Source organism: Pseudophryne corroboree, chromosome 4 (assembly GCF_028390025.1).
Source record: "Pseudophryne corroboree isolate aPseCor3 chromosome 4, aPseCor3.hap2, whole genome shotgun sequence".
Taxonomy (NCBI): Eukaryota; Metazoa; Chordata; class Amphibia; order Anura; family Myobatrachidae; genus Pseudophryne; species Pseudophryne corroboree.
Genome location: NC_086447.1, coordinates 162709085 through 162729307, shown reverse-complemented (window position 1 = coordinate 162729307; position 20223 = coordinate 162709085). Strand labels below are relative to the sequence as shown.

The 20223-nt window shown below is 41.7% G+C and overlaps 1 protein-coding gene and 1 long non-coding RNA gene across 3 annotated transcripts in view; one reads left to right on the top strand and one right to left on the bottom strand.

Moving 5' to 3' along the window:
* LOC134909093 (uncharacterized) overlaps positions 1–20223 on the bottom strand; it is a 203883-nt gene that overhangs the window by 8627 nt on the left and 175033 nt on the right. Inside the window, exons 3-4 of the long non-coding RNA XR_010175848.1 lie at positions 9431–9609; positions 678–786 (exon numbers count right to left, since the gene is read on the bottom strand). This is a non-coding gene — a long non-coding RNA (uncharacterized LOC134909093). The remainder of the gene's footprint in view (positions 1–677; positions 787–9430; positions 9610–20223) is intronic.
* Positions 1–20223, top strand: part of HS6ST1 (heparan sulfate 6-O-sulfotransferase 1) — a 159948-nt gene that overhangs the window by 67880 nt on the left and 71845 nt on the right. The window lies entirely within an intron of this gene.

Genomic DNA, 20223 nt, shown 5'->3' with positions numbered 1-20223 from the left:
TTAACAGTTAGGATCTGATTGGCTGGTTCCTTTATCACCTTGCACATATCACTGGTTAATCACTTCCTTATGCCTTCTCCAGGTTAATACATCTGCCCCTTGGTCACAATCCACATCCAGTGGGACCTTTGAGGATACTCGCTGGTGCCCCCAAATTCGGTGCACTGGGATGTTAGATGTCACCTTTAGAAGGTGACCCTATTGCCTGAGCCGTGGCAGAGAGACGGGTGTGTGGCAGTCTTTTACTTGTTATTTAATGCAACTGTGCAGATCAAAAAGGCTCTGTCCATACATATTGCTAAATATTTTATTCGAGAACAAATGGAAAACTTATCAGCGTGGTGTACTTTCCCTTTCAATATGTGAAATGTATCTGGCCTCCTTTGGAAAAAAAAAAATTGATTTGTTATGAAGCTGTTAAACAGAATCCATTAGGGTAAGGAAAGCTCATCCTAATGCACGGTCCTATTATACTGGCCAATATGAACCTACCCCAGTTGAATTGTCATTGATTTATAATGGCTAGATTTAACTGAGTGCTTCTATAGGGCACTCTTAAGCCTATACCATAGATCATATTTCTGGTTCCTTTGAGGCTCAATGGGAAACTAATGTCTACATACGTTCTGCAGCTCTGGAATGTACAAAATGCTGGTTTGATTTATTTTTTAAATCACCTGATAACTTGGGAGGAGGCAATCTCTCGAGTATCCACTTTATAACCTCTTTCTGCACTGGATAATCGGCAACATATGGCCATGTAAACAGCTGCACCCCTAGCAATCACTGCAATAGATAATATTGGGGTAAACAGTTGTAGATTGACCCACATGATGGGAGTGCTGATTTTATGGAACAAACTGACGAGATGCTTTTGAATGAAAACATATAATACATGCCTGACTGCTTTCCACAACGTGATAATCACCAGTTTCTGCTTATCCAAGTTATTACCTAATTGCAGTGACCTGGGCTGGGCAAGTGTTAAAATTGGTGTTGTGCAATGTCTGTCTTGCACAACTGTGGCTGACTAATGCAAATGAAATGACTTAAATGAAAATGTAGGAAACCTTTAAGATTGGCATTTAAGCAAGTGAGGGTTGCAAGAGCGAATGCAAGTAGTGGTGGCTGGTACAGTTTAGCTAGTTCTCCTCTTTGTTTTACACCCAAGCACTAGTACTCGGGGGCGCTAAGAGGGGGTAGGGTACTAATTGCCAGGCCCGAGCTTTTCTAAGGGCCCTGGCCAGCTATCAAATGGGCCAGGTGTCTCCCTTCGTGGTGGCATGCATAGTATTTTTCCATTGATTTTCAGATTGGGCATGGCTACGCCCTCTTAACTTCGACCACACCCCTTATGTTGCTCCCATGCCCACATCTTGGCTATATAGCATTGCTGATACTGCTCATGGGAACTGCATGCGTCTGATTCAGTAGACCGGTATGCGAAAATGTACTTCCACCCCTTGTATCTGCAACTTGTGTTACTCAATTATTAACCCAACCTTCCCTAAAAATCTAGTTACCCACTATAATTGGATAGAGGTTTTTCAGTGGTGCTGCTGTTTGATTTCATGCAGGGCCCTCGTTAATGATTAAATGGTAATACTATTTACTAAGAATCTAGGGAAGTATAATCTGTGCTCCTGGCAATGAAAGGGATTTTTAAGGGCCGGCTTTGATGGAGGGGTAATCAGGTTATTTGGAAATAGCCCTTCCCATATGTAATGTCCAGATCAGTGGATAGTGTACAGGGTAACAGACCTTAATCCATCCTGTGGGTCCTATATACAATTTTGTCTACTTATAGACTTTTTTTTTTAATTTTTCTTTTCTTTTTAATAACACAAAGGGCTATACAGTAAAATGGATTATCAGTATTCCTAATACTTGCATTCGGTAGGCTGCACTGACAGATACAGCGTGAGATAGATCGAGTACCACAGGGGGGCCACTCATTACTTTAGAGATCTTTAAGAGACATGATAAAACTGGTAAACGCCACCTTCATATTCATTAGTAGCAGGATGCCCCTAATATGTTCCATGCTGCATTTCATGTACAACATTTGTATATTATTGTGTGCAATAGGGATTTCTAGGGGCTTATGTAATAGCCTGCGAGATGCAGGCTGTGCGGGAAATCCGGTGAGTCTGCCCATATTTTTAAAACGGCAGTCATTTTTAAAAGGCAAAACCAGGTTGGTTTTTCCTTGTAAATGATTGCCACTTTAAAAATACGGGCAAACTTGCCGGAATTACCGCACAGCCTGCATCTCGCAGGCTATTACATAAGCCCCATAGTCTGAGGGAATATTATTTCTATAGTACCCCTTTCACACAGCCGATGCCGAATCCTACCCGGGAATTGGAAACGGGCCCTTCCCGGGGGTGGATCCGGCATTGGACGCTGCTGCTGGCTTCCCCAACCCGGCAATATGCCAGGCGGGTTGCCATAGCGGTGGGGGGCGGATCCGGCAACGCGGGCGGAGGCGGTGCTGGGAGATGAGATCATCTCTGCACCGCCTCTCCCTGTTGTAGTGAACGGGTCCCGGGTCGCATTGACCCGGGAGCCCGTTTACGCAGCCATTGACCCGGTATTCAACCTGGGAATAACACTGCTTTATTCCCGGGTTCAATTACCAGGTCAGGCACCCCGGGATTTTGACTATGGCGCTTTCACACCGCACGCCGACCGAGCAATATGCCGGGTCGATACCGGGTTATTTGTGCGGTGTGAAAGGGGTATAGGTGGAGTGCAAGGCACAGATCACTGGTACAAAATACTAATAAAACAAAAATGTCTCTCACACACATTTTATTTGCTTTCATTTTCATTTAATTTTATTTCTTTTGATCCGCTTGAGAATGGTTGAATCACCAGATCTGTGCCTTTGAGACCAGTTTAAGCTTTTATATCCATTGGGAATATTGGGCGGTATTTTACCTGATTATTATGCTTGTACTTCGTTCTGGTAGTTTTGGTGTTTGTGTTTTATTAGAGAGCGAATACTTCAGCTTTGCTATAAATATACACGTTGTAATTATTTTCATAAGTGTCAGTGACACATTACATTAGTAAAGGCATAGCATGGCCTCTGATTAATTTTAAAGCCTGGGAATAAATCTTGTTTACCCAGCGTAATTCTCTTCCAAATGGCCAAACCTCTGTCTTCCCTGAATGGCAGCAAGATCAATGGAGCTGTTAAGGCAGAGAATTAATTAGTCATTTTAGGTTGTTTATTTATTTATTTTTTAAGTCTTTTTTTCTTTTTCTTCCGCCTCCTTGTTGCCCTAAATTGAATTTCGTTCTGTGTAATACTGAATTTACACAGTTTATTGGAAAGAGAATTTAGACTGACTAGCTAATCTGTCACTTGCTAATAGGCTGAATTCCCTTGATCCCCTTAGCAATTGATTTTGTCATTTATTTTATTTATATTATGTGTATATGTGTATATAGACTAGATTCACTATGGGCTGAGTTCAGGGTAAGTTGGCTGTAAAGGGGACCGAAAGCATTTTATATGTCTGGACGATGTGAAACCTCTAGGATGGGGTCAGCATATATTTAGTAGCAGGGAGGAGTTAATGCTGTGATGAGGTTGACCTATGAACCATGTCATGGGCTATCAGTATTTGAGGGGTGTGGTTATGTTTTATACTATTGGTTCTAGATCTGTGAGGTCTCTTGCTTCTTCAGATTTTCCCACCCTTCTATCCATCCCTTATCTTTTTAATGTTGTCAGGCTTTATTCTTCTGAGAAAGAATGGTAGTAATGACTTATTCTGAGTCTTGAGGTCCTCGCCCAGCAGTTAGGCTGACTCTAAGGCTGGGTACACACATGAATGGTTTTGGGACGATCGGCTGTATTGGGACGACAAATATTCTACATCATGCAGTGTGTATGCAGGATTGCGCGTTCCCACTTCTCTGCGTGCCATATCTTCTGGATGGCTGTGCTGCACGGCTAACCATAAGGAATCGCATGCGACCCGGTGCATTTTAATGAAGGACGGAATGAGAGATCATTCCATTGTTCATTTAATCGGCCAGTGTGTATGGGCAGTCAGTGATGGTTCCGGACGAAGGCCAATCGCCCCGACCATGAGTCCGATTGGCCATCATCCTAGTGTATATCCAGCCTAACAAACTGGGATCAGCGACCCCAACGGTTCAGTTGGGCTTCTTGTGTGTCATTGGAATGGAAGTTAGGATACCAGGTTGCTGGTGGTGGTCTGGCAGTTTGCCCCATCTAGGGCTTTATGAATTGCATGTTTTGGGATGGCAGCTGGCTCCCATTTAAGCTTGCTTACTTCAGCAGATGGTGCTACTAGGGCAGATTTATCAAAGTTTGGAGCTTGGTAAAGCGGAGAGAAATAAAGTGCCAACCAATCAGCTCCTACTTGTCATTTTTCATACACAGCCTGTAACATGGCAGTTAGAAGCTGATTGGCTGGTACTTTATCACGCTCCACTTTATCTCTCCAAGCTTTGATAAATCTTGCCCATTGTTTGTAAGGCTGTTCTTTTGTCATCAACATACCTTTTCTTTATGTATTATTTTTAAATCAGTGAAGTTGTTCCTTTTTCCCCCAACAACACACCTCCCTGTGGGGCAGATGTATTAAACCTGTAGAAGAGATAAAGAATGAAGTGATAAGTGCAAGGCGCTAACGCACCAGCCAATCAGCTCCTAAGTGTTAATGCACCAGCCAATCAGCTCCAATATGTAAATTATCACCTTGCACTTATCACTGCTTTTATCACTTCTTTATGCCTTCTCCAGGCTTAATACATCTGCCCCATTATTTCTTCTGGATAAGTTTTAGATTGTTTTACATATGTATAAGTGTAGGCTGACATTCGTTTATTGCTCCCGCATGACGTGGGTGGAAGTAAATGCGTATATTTTCCCACATGCAGAGTTGGACGTATCTCTGCGGCTGGACCGCCCCTGTCATATGCTTGGTTTTGATGCCCAGTGCGTGCCCCAGCCCCATCCTTGACGCAAACGGACAATGGCCCCCGATTCAGATGCAGACGCAGCAGCAATCCTTTTCAGTGATGGAACTGTGAGACTAAAACAGTAGAGCAAGTTAATCATGCATGGGATAGGCATATGAATATCCTTACAAAGGACTAAGGTTCAAAAGGTTTTGAGATTGCCTAAATAATTTAAAAAAAGGGCAGACTAGATGGGCCAAGTGGTTCTTATCTGCCGTCACATTCTATGTTTCTGTGGAAGTAATGGTCGCCTTATGAGTACCATGTAGGGTAAAAGGAATACGCTTGGGATTGTAAAGCCAATTAATACAACATATAATTGGCCTTTTAAGTGCTCTTTAGTGATTGTGGCTCTGAATAAATTGTGTTTTTGTTATAGTGTGTAGGAGCGCTTGCTGAGGCGTGTGTTCGCATGTTTATGTATTTACCTGGAATTCAGGCAAATGTGGGTCTGTGTATAATTAATGCTCAGTTACATTGTAGATGAGTTACATGTACTCGCATAACTGTTCTTGAATGTCAACACAGCTCTATTTACACCGAATAGAATGCAGAATATGCTGAGGACATTGATCTGTATCTGTATAGTCACACACATCACCCATGACCGACTTCTAAACTGCCTGGTTAGTGGTATCTGTATAGTCACACATCACCCATGACCGACTTCTAAACTGCCTGGTTAGTGGTATCTGTATAGTCACACATCACCCATGACCGACTTCTAAACTGCCTGGTTAGTGGTAAGCTTTTCCAACTGTAGGTGGATGTTAGGAGCGTACATTATACTGGGGGGAAGGTATTAAACCTTGGAGAGAAAGTACCAACCAATCCGCTCCTAACTCATTTTTCAAAGACAACCTGTAAAATGGCAATCAGAAGCTGATTGGTTGGTACTTTGGGGGAGATGTACTAAGCCTGAAAAGTGATAAATTTCACAGTGATAAACTGCCAGCCAATCAGCTCCTAACTACCATGTCACTGGCTGTGTTTGAAAAATGACAGTTAGGAGCCGATTGGCTGGTACTTTATCACCGTGATATTTATCACTTTTCAAGGCTTAGTACATCTGGCCCCCTATCTCTCTCCAATATTTGATACAGCTACCCCACAGTGTTGTATTTATGGAGCAAAGCTTGTGATTGTTGACTATTCTTTTCAAAAGGAATAATAATCCATATAGTGCTTTTGTCTTGACTCTATCTTATTTTGTTTTGGCAGAACAAACAATTTGGCCTCTTATGTCTGATATATAAATAGGTTTGGCTATTGACTGTCAGTATATATGTACAATAGGGACCAGATCGCTGTAAATCTCAACTGTTCTGTTGATCGTCGTGAAAAAAGCTAACAAAACAATAATGTAACGTAGCAATGCAGTATACTCTATCCACATTTTATGGAATACTCTTATAAAGGACTTGTCTGATTACGTTTAGATTTTAATTGAAATGTAACCCTTTAGCTCCTGAAAGTGATAACTGCTTTGCATGCCTAAACCAGAATTAATAATTTGAAACACCCCTGATAATAATAGATGGAGGGATCACATGCAAACCATAAATTCACAAATCCTCGGCCTTAGCATCTGTGGCAGGTCGTTATGTCACCCACATGATTGGAAGCTTTAGGTTTAATTACTTTGTAACCAGCTTGTTTAGGAGAACATGTCCCTAGAACGGCATGGCTGCTTACACATTCATACAAAGCAGGGATGTCTAGGACTCCCTAATTGGCCGCTAAATCTAATTACTTAAGTATTAAATGTATATGACCCTGCATATGCTGGAAGTGTTAGTATTCCTTTAAGGAAAGCAAAGCATCAAAGAGTGTGTGTTATACACAGGTAGCAGACGGCACATTCAATAGATCAAATGCTTTTTATCTGTTGTCAAAATCATTTTCTCCAGTACGTAGCCTGGAAATGAAGTCCCTGTGGTACTTGCTCAGTGATCCGTGGATCTGAACCCCCCCCCCCCCATCCTCCCCCGGTTTATTCTGCATTAATCAGACCCCCAAGGTGGCAGTGAATGTCTTGGGAATATCCAAGACATGTTGACACCTGTAGGCCTTCAAGATGCCCCTTTGGCAATTGTCTCTAGTTAAATCCCTCATTATCCAAATGCTCCTGATTTGTGGTAAGAGACATAAAGGATAAGCAGGCAACAATGTAAAAATAGCAATGGCAGATCTGTTTGTTTCCTTTTTTTTTTCTCTCTTAACCATTGGCTAAAAAAAGAAAGAAAGAAAAAGAGGCCCATAAACACAGCGCTTTTCATGTGCTAGCTCAGAGTAAAGGGAGGTACACACGTTGAGATCCGTGCTTAAAATCTAAGCAATCTGACTAGATTGCTTAGAAATTAAGCACGGATCTCTCGTGTATGCCCCCCCAGCGATGCGCGACTCCGCGCATCGCTGTTGCCGGTGCTAGATTGAGCCTGCGTGATGTGAGCGCCCCCCCTCGCTCAGCACACATCGTGCTGAGCGGGGGGAGAGATGTGTGCTGAGTGGTCTGTGATAGATCGCTCAGCACACATCTCCTAGGTGAGTACCCCCATTAAGCTTCCAGGGCTTTGGTGGCTTTTAAGGGCCCTACAGACACGGTGATGCGCCGCCGAGCTGCCCGACTGCCGATACGGCAGACTAGCGACCCAGTGACGGGGGGGGGGGGGGGGGTTCTTCACTCCCCCCGTCACCCGGCTCCATAGCAATGCAGGGAAATATGGACGAGATCGTCCATATTGGCCTGCATGCACAGGCGACGGGGCACCAGTGATGAACGAGCGCGGGGCCGTGCATCATTCATCGCTGGTGCCTCCACACTGAAAGATATGAACGGTATCTCATTCATTAATGAACAAGATCGTTCATATCTTGCAGTGTTATCGCCCAGTGTGTAGGGCGCATTACCCATATGTAGTAATGGGGTCTGATGGCTATTGGCCTACCAGTATATTTTTGGATTTGTGGGAGGAAACCGGAGTACCCAGAGGAAACTCAAGCAAGTACAGGGAGAATATACAAACTCCACATAGTTAGGTCTGTGGTGGGGATCGAACCCACAACCTCAGTGCTGTGAGGCACCATTACACCATCCGTAGATCCTATGTCAGATCAGTTGCTGTGTTTAAGAACATAATTAGTGTGTGGTAATACCACTGTAGGGGCTCACCTGGATAAGCACCTGAGCTTTACACACACACACACACACACACACACACACACACACACACACACACACACACACACCCCTCCCCCCCCCCCCCCCCAATATCGAACTGGGGCATGTAGGGCCCACTGGGAAATGCAATGCTAGGGGGTCATGCTTAAGAGGCCTGGTCATCCACCAGAGGGGCAATAATCATGTGAAAGAGAAAAATTATGAAAGCTATGCAACAAGTAGGATGTGTTTTTTTTTGTTTTGTTTTTTTGTTGTAATTTGGCTTCTGGTTAAGGTTATCCACCAAACATTCTCATTTATTTTTCCCTTTCATTTCTTTTATTTTTTTTATTTATTTTTTTATTTTAATCTTTTAACAACTTGCAGCTTTTCCCCAATAGTTTTCTCCTTTTGGTGTCCGTTCATCTAAAAATCAGCTTGCATCTCATGTGGATAAAATCAGGAATGCTATTGAGACTCATTGAAATGAGCTGCCCTTACATTCGTCCAGTATTATAACCAGATTCAGCATGGAGACCTAGGAGTGTATTGTTCATCTAGCCGACAAAAGACATTGTCACATGTTATTTATAACATTGGATTTATAAGCCATGAAGACTCTGTAGGGGGTTCTGTTGCTTTCTTTAAGGTATAAACCCTAAATCTTCCAGTTCATTTTATATTCTTGAGGTAGAAACAATGAATGGTGGCGTATTCTGGCCAGAAGATCGACCGTAAACTAAAAATCCATTAGGTAATCTTCTAGGGCCGAAGCTATAGTATATTAAAATATTGACCTATACGTCCTATATAGGCATAATGCTAAATTCTTGGCCTTGTAGGATCTATTGAAAGCAATGACTTCACATTAAAATAACAGGGACATTTATGATACAATTAATACTTACTGGTACACCTATGTTAATAATTGATTACTTGGAAAAGATGGAGCAACAGGGCTAAGGGAATATATAAATATATAATAATAAATAACTAAATAATAAATCATGGCATATATATATATATATATATATATATATGTGTGTGTGTGTGTGTGTGTGTGTGTGTATATATATATATATATATATATATATGTGTGTGTGTGTATATATATATATATATATATATATATATATATATGTGTGTGTGTGTGTGTATATATATATATATATATATATATATATACTCTCATCAACATGTGTCGAGGCCTCTTCCTCAGGACACACCAACAATCAAAACACAAACACATAAAGGACGTTTAAATACCTGATACCACAAGCCATCCTCCCGCCGCCGCAATCGTCCACAGCTGCAGACGCCGGGTGTCAGCGTGAACCTCACTTCCGGGTAGACGCAGGTGGATGTTGCTAAGCGACCTCCAGCTTGCGTTCCAGTAGGGAGAGTCCAGCCCCTACATCATCAGGCGGCGCTGCCAGCAGACAGGGCTGGGGGAGAAAAATTACATACAATATAAAACGCATACATATAGTAAAATGACAGCTGTGTTTCACCATCACATTATAAGCGAGCAGAGTGCTCCATATAACACACACAAAAATTTGGTATGTATGTGTATATATATATATATATATATATATATATATATATATATATATATATATATATATATATATATATATAGATATAGCTATATATATATAGATATATAGATATATATAGATATACAAACAGTGTCCGGCACTCCAATAAGCAATTATACTGCGCCCGGTGCCCTCACAGCCGTGATGAAAACAAATATACAATGATATCAGGCGGCACTCACAGCATTGTAGATACTGATAAATAAACGGTCAGACTCCGTGTGAATATGTCAACGTTTCAATTTCATTAAAAATTGTCGTCAGGATATATATATATTGTAATGTAATACGTCTTTGTACCTTTTATAGAAATGAATGTTGGGTACTCTAGTTTTTGGACCCAGGGACCCCTTAGCTCTGCTGCAAATACCTTGTTGCCTCTTTATTGGGTCTTCAAATCCATTTGCTGCTCATAGAATGTAAAGGGGGGTCCCCATGGAGCGATCGCTGCTTAAAATCTAAGCAATCTGACTAGATTGCTTAGATTTTAAGCAGTGATCACTCCGTGTGTACCCCCCACAGCGATAGCGATGCGCGGCCCCACGCATCGCTATCGCTGGTGCTAGATTGGCCTGCATGCAGGCCAATCTAGTAGGTCGCTCGTTTCACCCGCTGGGTGAAATAAGCGTCCCCCCGTCCTCCTCCGCATCGCTCACCACACATTGCGCTGTGCTGAGCGGGGGGAGAACATCTCTCCCAAATTGGGCTGTGAGTACTGGCCTAAGGCTCTGTGCCCATCAAAGTTTTCTAGAGCTAGTATCTTTTGTTTTTTTCACCCTCTTTTTGACTTTCACAGAATGCTGTACACTTTGTCTCCATTGCTTAACAAATAAAAGTATGCATATGTTTCTGTGTGATAGTTGAATAGGCAGGTTCTGGTATGAGCACAAGGCTCTTATCGTTAGAAATGAGTTTCCACTTAAGCACTTGGTCCGGCGTTGAGTGCTGAACACTCCTCGCAAAATAATCTCTGAAGCACTCTCGCACCGATAAGAGGATGCATAGTCATTCAGCATCAAATAAAGCTTTAAAAAAAAAAAAAAAAAGGAAAAGAACAAACAAAACCCAAGACTCTCAAATAAAACGCAAGTTATTGGAGGAAGGTGGGGAGGATATTTCACAGGGGTACAAAGGGTGAAAGGTAATGGAGGCTATGGTAAGGGCAGAGGCTTTTTAAATCTTGAGTTACGATTCGGCAAGATGAAAGCATACTTACAGTTGACTATAGACCTAATCCAATCATTTAATTTGGAGGAGATGTATTAAGCCTTGGATAGTAATAACGTGGAGAGAGAGAAAGTGCCATCCAATTATCTCCTAACTGTCATTTTCCAAACACAGCCTGCAACATGGCAGTGAGGAGGTGATTGGCTGGTACTTTATCTCTGTCCACTTTATAACTCTCCAAGGCTTAGTACATCTCCCCACTAATCGCCCAATAATGACTGTTTCTTTGGCTAATTTGGTTACACATGAGGTCTGACATGGGTCTGATCATTCAAAAGGAAAGACGATTAGATCGTCCGGGGCCATGTGCAGTGTGGTTAGTATATACATACATGCATGCAGACGGCGTTGGCTCAGCAGATTTTTATTTCCTATTCAGATTTTGATTCCAAAGGCATGAGGAGGAAAATCCATAGACTGCTTTTTATACCCAGTCTATCTAGTTAACAGTAAGTCCTATTTCCAGACATGGAATCACTATCCACTCTAAAAATCTATCTTTTCCCCACATAAACTCCAGTTCATCTTATCCATTTCTGCTTCTATTAAAAACCTCCTAATGCCGCCTTTTCCGCCGTTTACCGCAGTCCCGCGTCACTTTGACCTCTCTCTTGGTCTTTCATACTCTACTGATCTCCAACCTTGCTTACTTCTTTCCTCTATAGGTCTTCTGCTATTATATGATAATCCAGTAATACCTACCATATATATTTTGCTGAAGGTTCATAAGAATCCTATACATCCTCCAGGTAGGCTCGTAGTAGCCGGGATTGATTCCCCCACAGCAGGATTAAAACAATTCTGCACATTCTTGAATACTAATGATCTAAATACAGTCCTAACTTTCAACATTAGTATAGAGACTGTGGATTTTTTTTATAGAAGAAGGCCAAATTAAGAATAAAAACTTCGTCAAAACAACAGACTCGAGGGCCTATATAAATAAGGAAAGCTGGCACCATAGAAACTAGCTGGACTCTATTCCATTGGGACAATTTAAACGTCTTAAAAAGAATTGTACTAGCCAAGAAGTATTTCAAACACAGGCATTGGAGATAAAGGAATACATTTTATCTTGTAGTCATGAGGAAACTACACTATTGACAACTTTGGAAACTGTCTCAAAAATTGAGAGGAAGGACTTAATAGCTGGTAGAAAAGGGCATAAAGATATTGATAATGAAAAAATATAAATGGCCCTTCACAACTACATATACGTCGCAACATCAGCAGGTACAGAACATCTTGAGGAGGCACTGGAAAGTGCTTCAGAAAGACCCTGTAATAGGGCAAGACCTACCCGCTGCTCCAGTATGTATTTTTAGAAAGGCTCCTAATTTAAGATCTAAATTAGTGAGAAGTCTGTGTCCTTCATCTCCAAAACAGGGGAATATCACATCAGTTGGTTTTTACAGATGTGGGTCCTGTATGGGGTGCAGGAGCACGAAGAACACATTTGGGAATAAGAAAACAAGTGTGGATATCAATGGAAAGAAAGTTGAGATAAAATAATTTATAACATGTCACTCCAGTAATATAATACATAGAATTGAATGCCCCTGCAATAAATTTTATATTGGGCGAACTAGTAGATCATTAAAAGTGAGAATAGCAGAGCATTTAAGAAATATATAAAGAAAGGAGTTGAAAGACATGCACTGTCTATGCACTTTAATCAGGTCCACATAAATCATTTTTATGGTTAAAAAAAGGTTACATCAGGTGTCAGAAATAGAGAATGTGCACAATTTTTAGCTAGAACAGAAATGCAATTTATTTATATTTATATTAAATTTAGGACTTTAATACCAATGGGGCTCAATAAAAATTTTGAGCTAAAATGGTTTTATGATTCCTCAGAAATTTTGTTAAATTTTATAAGTAGATTCTGGACATTTTTTTTTCTATATTATGGGTTATAAAAACTAGGCTACAAGAAAACTGAATTATGTACTGTTGGAGTTAAGATTTTAATGTGCTCACGAATATATTTTTTTATTGTTTAGAAATTGATCCACTTAAAAATGGAAGTATACAATGGGTCTTAATGGGATTGTCACCTCCAAAATGGCCACCGCCAGCCTTAAGGACATTTCTCTATGGAAATGAACTTACCCATGAATGCGCTGTATTAAGGACAAATTGATGCCTGTTGATTAATATACAGGAAGTGGAAGTATGTGATATATGATCGTCCAGCTTCGAGTATGTCAAATCTAAATAGAAAATGAGGAGCCCTAAGGAGCACGGACCTCCGACTTCCGGACCGGAAGTGACGCGGGACCGGAAATTATGCGGGACCGCGGGAAAGGCGGCATTAGGAGGTTTTTAATAGAAGCAGAAGTGGAGATGTGGGGAAAAGATTTTTAGAGTGGATAGTGATTCCATGTCTGGAAATAGGACTTACTGTTAACTAGATAGACTGGGTATAAAAAGCAGTCTATGGCATTTCCTCCTCATGCCTTGAGGAAGATACTTAGATATCGAAACGCGTTGGGTGAGGACTGTTTTATGAAGCTCTTTCGTGGTCAGACTGTACAGTGGATATCCTGGGGACGCCTATGATATTAAAATCCATGTGCATTTGTCTACTTTTTTTGTTGGGTAGACCATATGACCGGGTGAGAGTCCATTTTAAATATTGTTCTTTTTTATGAAATCTATTAAAAGATTGTATTACACTAGTGGAAGCTTTTCCTTTTTCCCACATATACAACGGATGAACATTGAAAGTTCATTGAAGGAAGGATTAGGATTGGCTGAAGCCGCTCTAGTGAATGTGTTATTGTCTACATATTTAGTAGACCACCATTTCCGGTAGGGGACTATATCATCAACCTTGCATGTCAAAATATATTGAAGGGGTGATACACAATATGAGATTACTCTCTTCCTATTTTTGAGTGTACTTGGGAGCTGTGAGAGATTTGCTGCCTGGAGGAACACTTGAGGAGGTGGAATCTTGAAATTGTCTTTTGTCCTACCAACAGCGCCAAAGGATAAAGTGGTGATTTTGTTCCTTTTTGGTTTCATTTCAAGTATTCCAGACGACGGAAATGTTTCATGTTGTCACGTGTCGGCATGTCGGACTGCTCCTGGCTTTTCCTGCTGTGCTAGGGAAAAACATCTTACTACTTTTAGTTAATTTAGAGTGCAGAAACCCTATATAACTCCTTCATGTCTGACAGTTGTGTAGTAGAAAATACAAATACAGCGAGGCGTAACCTGCTGCTGGCCAATTACCTGAGTTTATGGATTAAGGGGCACAGCGACATGAGTGGACAAGAAAGTGAGAGGACTTGCCTTTCAAGTAAATGGAGTTGATGGTAGAGTGTGGCTGTTCTGGAATCGGCTCTTCGGCCTAGTCTGAGGTTTAAGTGTGTTGCATGGCAGTATCTGCTGTATAGCTCTATGTAGAGTATATATTGTCATACCTTAAGTGGATCTAAAAGGCCATATTTGTGTATCCTGTTGGAACTCCTTAGGACATTTAAAGATCCTTTGTTTCATGACATACCTTAAATTACATTACAGTATCCCCGCTGTATATAATATGGAATGGGTTGTGCCTGAAAGCCGAATAACCATTTACCAGCAGTATCCATGTTATACATTTCAGTGAATAACGTGAAATATTTTTATATTGAGTAATATTAAGGTCCCAATCCTTCCGCTCCCCAAATTTAGCCATGGTATAATCATTCTTCAGCCGCAGGTTTCTACATTTTACAATGTAGCCTAATGGCTGTGCCACCCCTCCCCTTCACATGCCCACATTTAAACTGGTGACAAAAGGATATCCCTGATCGGGAAAACTATTGCAGTGAGCAATGCTTAAACTATGGCTGAGGCTGGTGGCAGGTGGTGTAAAAACTGTGCAGTCAATTTGGAGTCTAGTACAGTGTCCGCAATTATTTTGGAAAAATTCTAATTAGGATTCTAAATCTTCTAGGCCCAAAGTCTGACGCCTAATTCAATTAAACTCCATTTTTGGATACTGACTCTTTACAGTATTGTGGCTGCCAAGCTTCTCACTTGGTGATGCACATAGACTTCAAAGAACCTTCCCAGGGAGGCTGAAAATAAGGCCGTGCGTTGTGTGGTTAGGTAGAACCCTGTCCTAAAATTCGGGATTATTCCTCTTGGCTTGCTGTTTGGTGAACCATAAATATATTCCTTTCTCCCTCCAAATTCACAGCCAGCGGGTTAAGTGATATAATGAATCACCCGTCTCAGCTCTCAGCCTCCAGGGCTTGTAAATGCAGATTAGTAGCCTCAGTAGGGGAATCGCCGCTAAGAAAAAAGCAAGACAGTGGGAACAGAATAGGACTGGCCTCTTCTATTCAGCAGCAGACTGGCTCCAGTTCTTTAGCATGCAGATGAGCTTGCTCTGAATAATGCACTGTGCTACAGATGTCCGTTTTCCTGATGGTCTCTTTCGCGATACCTCATTACACGCTGCTCTGAAGAAAGGTACTTCTTTATCCCTCTGATGGCAATACACCACGGGCCACATGAGCCCAAACTCTACCAATTCCACTTTAATCTGCAATGTAAGCCGAACGATACTGTACATATTGTGCTGATTTTATTTGAGGAGTTCCATTAAATTGATTATACCCTTCAAGGCTCCAACATACTTGGTATGTATGTATGTATGTATGTATATATATATATATATATATATATATATATATATATATATATATATATATATATATATATATATGCAGTCTGTACCGGCAGCACACGGATAATAACGACAGAGTCAGGTTGATCATGCAACGTTTCGATGTGTATTACATCGTCATCAGGTAACAAGTTGCCCCTTTTTATAAGCACTTCAGTGTTTGTTTGTTTTTTCTTAATGTATTTGAATGTCTGTATTTGTATTTTACTGTACATGTGTTCTGACTTGTTAGTACATTATGTAGTGACAAACAAACATGCCATTCTAATGTTAGTTGAATTTACGAAACCTAGTGACGGAATTTCTTGTATAACTATCGATTTGTTTAAACTGTGAATGTCGTTTATTATTTTAGATCTGTGATATGATTCAGAGAATACTGTGTTCATTCAGGATTTTGAGCCCATCCATTCATTTTAGTTAAACATACCAATCTGGTATTGTGTCCTACACCATAATTACTACCTAAGGCCTTCCTTACCTGAAGCCATTCACTAGACCATCACACACTGTAATGTATAATTAAGTGGGGTACAGGAGATGAACTGGCAACCAGATTCTAGCTATCATCTATCTAATACATCAGTGGATGTGCTAGATAAATGATCGCTAGAATCTGGTTGCTGTTGGCAACCTCTCCACTTTTTCTACCACTGAATAGTGAAGCAGTTTACATCCTGCCCCTGCCTACCTTTCAACAGATCAGTTCTCTAGAGGGGTGGGGTTGCCTTCACTTTGGGAAGGCTGCAAGATCTCCCTCATTCTGGTGTCTCCTATGGGAGGCAGTCAATTTACCGGCTGTCGGGATGCCAACGCCGGAATCACGTCACCCGATGAAATACCAGCGGCCGGAATCCCCACTTGGGTGGTGGTCCACGCCACCACCCGTGGGGGAATTTAACCCTGTGGAGATCAAAGGTCACCACCGGTCCCAAAGCATGGCGAGTTCAGTGAGCCCGTGAGGGGACACGCTGTATTCGCCACCGGTATCCCGGCGTCTGTTTTCTGACTGCCGGGATATCATACTGATCCCTCTCCTATACATTGTAGGAGTATAGCTATGCAGTGATCTTTGCAAATAGATTTATACCGCTTTCACATTGCATTAGCGTGTCGCATCCAGGACTTGTACACTAGTCCTTCCCAGGTGCCACCCGCTTGAAACCCCTTTCAGACTGGTGGCACCAACCCGGCAAATTGCTGGGTTAGTGACGTGTGTGGAGCAGGCGCCTGGAGATCAGATCATCTCCAAGCGTCACCTGTCCCTATAGCGCTGCCTCTCCCCATAGAGTGAACAGGTCCCGGTTTTCATCAATTCAGCCACCCGTTCACAATGCACTTCAACTCAGAAATAACCCTGTTTTATTCCCGGGTTGAAATACCGGGTCAGTCGACCTGGAAATTGTACCATACCCCTTTCACACTGCACCTCGACCCGCGTCGACACTGCAATATACCGAGTTATTTGTACCATGTGAAAGGGGTATTAACCAACTTGTCTGAGTAACTGTTTTGTTACTTTTTCAGTGTTTGGGAGCAAATGGTCATTTTGTCATTTTCTCCAATACAGTTCAACATTTTCGTTACAACCAGCGAATTGGTTGGTTGGGCAGAAAATCTTAAGGTGTATGGCCAGCTTTACGTATGGAATAGCAACAGATGTGGAACAGTGTCCATAAGGCACAGATCTCTGATTTAATACATATTTTAAAGATTGCTTCTCTGTTATGTTTGAGAAGCACGTATGTATGTATGTATGTACATACATACATACAGTGTCAGGTATCTGTCATTTGGTCAGGTCATTTTACCAGCTATTCCTTTGTGTGGAGTACAATACCCAGCACCATCTGACCGTACCCCTTAGAGAATATGTTGCAGTGCTGAGGTCTTTCCATTTTTGCTGCTTGCACGGGATAGAATTATTAATTTGAAAGGACCATCTGCTCCCTTCAGCATATTCTGAGTATGCAGTTTATTAATTTAGATTGCATGCAATGAACAATAGCACTAAATCGAATCACTTTAATGGATAGTACATGACTGCTAGTAAGGTTAGCACCCACGGGGCATCATTTCCATGCTCCTTGTAGACCCCTTTAATTCAATTAGTGCTCCTACTATAAGTGGTATTCTGCCGCTAGGTGTCCAGCAAGGTACTGAGTATACATCACTGCCAGGCAGTGTAGGGAATACATTGTATATACAGTACGAGCTATCAGTATTACTAGCTGTTGGTATCCTATATGTTGTGCTTTTACTTATTGTTTCATTATTTTGTGTAGGTTTAATGGAATCACGACCTGTCACCCGCACAGGAAACAGGGTTTTGTTTGTTAGATACATTGTATAGATTGGGGGTCACATTGTAGCTTGAATATCACTAAATCCAACCTACTTTTTCTTTTAATCCCTCATCTTCATACCTCAAGCAGTGTTTATAAAGTAGGCATGCATGGGTTCAGAATACACGAAAGCTACCTATAACTACATGAAATGGGAGGTAAAAATGGTCCATGAGCCCATCTCCATGCCACCTCTCCTCTATGTAGTGAACGGATCCCAGGTCGCATCAACCCAGGAGCCCATTCACGCTGCCACTGACTTGGTATTCAACCGGGTGTGGATCATTAGATCGACAGTGTCTACTCTAGGTCGACCACTATAGGTCGACAGGGTTTCTAGGTCGACAGGTCAAAAGGTTGACGTGATTTTTTTAATTATTTTTTTGTGTTGTTTTCTTCGTAGAGTGCCGGGCAACCCCAATTAGTGCACCGAGTCCCCTCGCATGGCTCACGGATAAGGTGCCTCGCTTCGCTCGGCACAGATTAACGTTCCAATTGTAGTCCACATGAATCGTTAAGTATGAAAAAGTTCAAAAAAAGAAAAATTGAAAAATGCATGTCGACCTTTTGACCTGTCGACCTAGCACACGTCGACCTTCCAACCCTGTCGACCTAGTGACTGTTGACATATAGTGGTCGACCTTAACATTGTCGACCTAGACAGTGTCGATCTTCAGACCGGATCCCATTCAACCCGGGAATAACACTGCTTCGATACCAGGTTATTTGTGCGGTGTGAAAGGGGTATAAGTGTGTGCGTAGATGGGCTCTGTTACATAGCACAGATCTCTATGTGGTCAGTGCATTGAGCTGAAGTTGCAATCCTGACGTCTTTGCTTGTCTAATCCATTTATCATTATCGCTCTCTAGTTTAGCAATGCAGTCTCTGACTCTTAACTTTTTTACTTGTTTTTAACATATTTACAAGTGTTCTGTGAAACTAGGACAAAAGCCCTTCTGCAGAGCCTTTGTATGCCGGCGTTCCTTGTGCAAGTAAGCAAATACACAGTTTTGTTGTGCCAGTAAGTGTTAGCTGAATTGGAGCCGGTCACTGGCCTGGACAACCTGTAGCTCTCGGAGTGCAATGAAATGACGAGCTCCAGCATGGTCTGCCATCTGATAACTAGCAGGATATGCTGGGGCTTGTAGTTTCACAACACCCTTGAGAGCCACAGGGTGTGTCTTTACCAAGTAATCCTTTTTTGATCAAAATAAATAAAACATTGTTCTATGTAATGTTTAATATTAAATCCATTTACCCGTTGTCTAAATCCTCGTAGATTGATGAGTCTGACCTGGCATTATCGTTGTATCCGCAGGCCCTTCCTGTTCTTCCATCTCTATAACTAATGTATGTGCAGGCAGGTGGAGGGGGAGAACATTGGTACGTTATCAATTATGTAAGGAGAATGTGCATTGAGCTAAAATATAAATGGATTTAGTGGTGATGAGCGCGCTGTGATACATCTCTGCTCAGTCCCCCATTATACAAGTCCCAGCGTTATCCCGTAAAGTGGTCAGAATTAAAGCAAGATGAGTTCATTCTTTGGTCATGACCCACTTAGCTTGGAGGCGCGATACTGTCCTGGGAGCAATTAATGGCGCGAACCGCAGGCCAGCATTAAGATGTGTTGAAGCAGCACTCTGTATAACACCGCAGATGAATCTCTTGTGTCATCAGCTCTGCTTTGGAAAAAGCACATTTGTATTTAGGGCTGTTTTGTGGTTTTGAGACACTGCCTTAAATTGCCAAGTGTGTTGTATAGTGGTTGGGATGTATTTAGGGTAGCATGGGCAGTGATCTTATAGTTATTGCCTGCTTTGTTGTTGCTGTAGAAAGCATCCAGTAACACGGCTTGTGGGCCTGCCAATGTGTTTTCTGTGGTCTACAGCGTAGTATAGAGTTGGCTTGGTAGGTTCATTGGGCTCATTCTGTCTGCAGTGCATGTGCAGACAGTAGTGGCTGGAGATAAGAGAGGAAGGAATAAATGCCCTTATTTATCAATAAGTGATAAATTTCACTGATAAATTGCACCAGCCAATCCACTCCTAACTTCCATGTCACAGGCTGTGTTTGAAAAATGACAGGAGCGGATTGGCTGGTGCAATTTGTCACTCACAGTGAAATGTATCACTCCTTGATAAATAAGGGCAACAATGTGTGTGTGTGTGTGTGTGTGTGTGTGTGTGTGTGTG